The following is a 1,713-nucleotide window of genomic DNA, read 5'->3' as shown; positions in this document are numbered from 1 at the left end:
AATGCCTAAACACCAACCTGTTTGCATTGTCATTGTGAGCATGTTAGCATGCTGATGTTAGCACTTAGCTCAAAGCCATTCTTCAAGTTGCCACTAACTTGTGACCATCCCAGAATTGAGCGACCCACTGTTGTGTTGCAGTTTCCTTGTGTTATGACTACTTCTAAATTTTCTTTCTTTTTCCAGTTTGTTAATTGGTACAAGACTACACCCTACATGGTGTGTGTTCCTTTTGGTAGATTATGCAAACTTGTTACTCTCCTCTGAGTACATAGTTTCCATCTCTCCCCCTGGCTCTTCCTCTCTCTAAACCGAGTGTTTGATCTAATTAAGGTGTAAAGGGTCCGCTGCTGCCAAACATGGCAGTGTCTTTAAGTCCACGAGTGATGCCTCTCTCTGTTCAACACGTCCACATCCAGTGCCAAAAGCTTTCACATAATGTTTATCTTTGAGGACCAGTCCCGCTCCGCTCCATTAAACCATCAGTGGTGCAAGATTTCCTCAGATATCTTCAGTTCTAATTGAAAGTTACAAAGGCTGCACGCTGAGTATATTTTTAGTATTCACCAGACCAACAAATGGCCCATCCTTTGTTTTCTTTTCTTTTCACGTTCTTAGCTGGGTCCATTTTTTTCTTGTTGGGATTCAAAGAGGCTTTCTTGATCAGCAGCAGTGCTTAACTTTCTGGAATCCTTTTCATGTGGTCTGGAGGAACTGCAATATTTTCCACTTCCACGTTCATTTTTCGGCAAAGGAGTTTGCCGCAGGTGAATTAGCAGTGAAGACAAACAAATGAGGATGAAGGGATTGTTATTAGTTTTGCAGGGATATGGTTATGAACTGAACTATATTTAATCTCGACCTGATAACATTGCTACATAAGCTATAGGCTCAGCTTTTTTGAAATTATCTTCAGGTGGGCATGTTTATATAATTGCATGGCAATCTATCCAGTAGATGTCAAGTTCCATTTATAACCACAAATTTAGATAGTGCTAGAGGAAATGTCAACCGATCTAGTAGACATTGAAATATTTCATTGGATAAGTGACAGTTTTGGTCTATTGGTGGCATTAGATACAAATATTAATCATTAGGTTTCATCCACTGGGGACCAGGCATGAATATCTGTGCCAAATGTCATGCAGAGCACTCTATAATTCTAGGAATTCCGTCTTATAATACTAGAAGAAAAGCCAGGGGATCCCCACAGTCAGTAGGTTTCATCCTCTTGGGACCATGAAGGGATTTTACGATAATAGTCGTTGAGATATTTCAGTTTGGACCAAAGTGGTAAAGAAACTAGTACACATTCTGTAGGGTGTAGTCCAGTCTTGTGCCCAATCAAGACCTTGGAAACAGTCATTTAGTGGCAGCCATAACACAAGACAGCTGCTGCACAATAGTATCACCCCTGGCGTGGTCATAAAAACAAAACAAATTTTGCAGCTTATTAAACTAATCAACTCTAATCTCATTTTGGGCACTTTGCCTGATCCACAGTGAAATCAGGCAGCTTAAGATACCATGTGAACCCAGCTCATGATATGCTGACACATGCACTAACTTTACATGGTACAACCCGTAGATGGGCTAAATATGGTTTATTCAGGTTTTATGTTTAGACAAAGCGGTCTATGAGGATAATACAAGACACTAAAGGCAAATGATATTGCTTTAAAGCATTCTCATATGTGAGTGTACTGTGCCACT

The sequence above is a fragment of the Echiichthys vipera genome (genome assembly GCF_963691815.1).
Source record: "Echiichthys vipera genome assembly, chromosome: 15".
Classification (NCBI taxonomy): domain Eukaryota; kingdom Metazoa; phylum Chordata; class Actinopteri; order Perciformes; family Trachinidae; genus Echiichthys; species Echiichthys vipera.
This window is presented reverse-complemented; position numbering follows the sequence as displayed.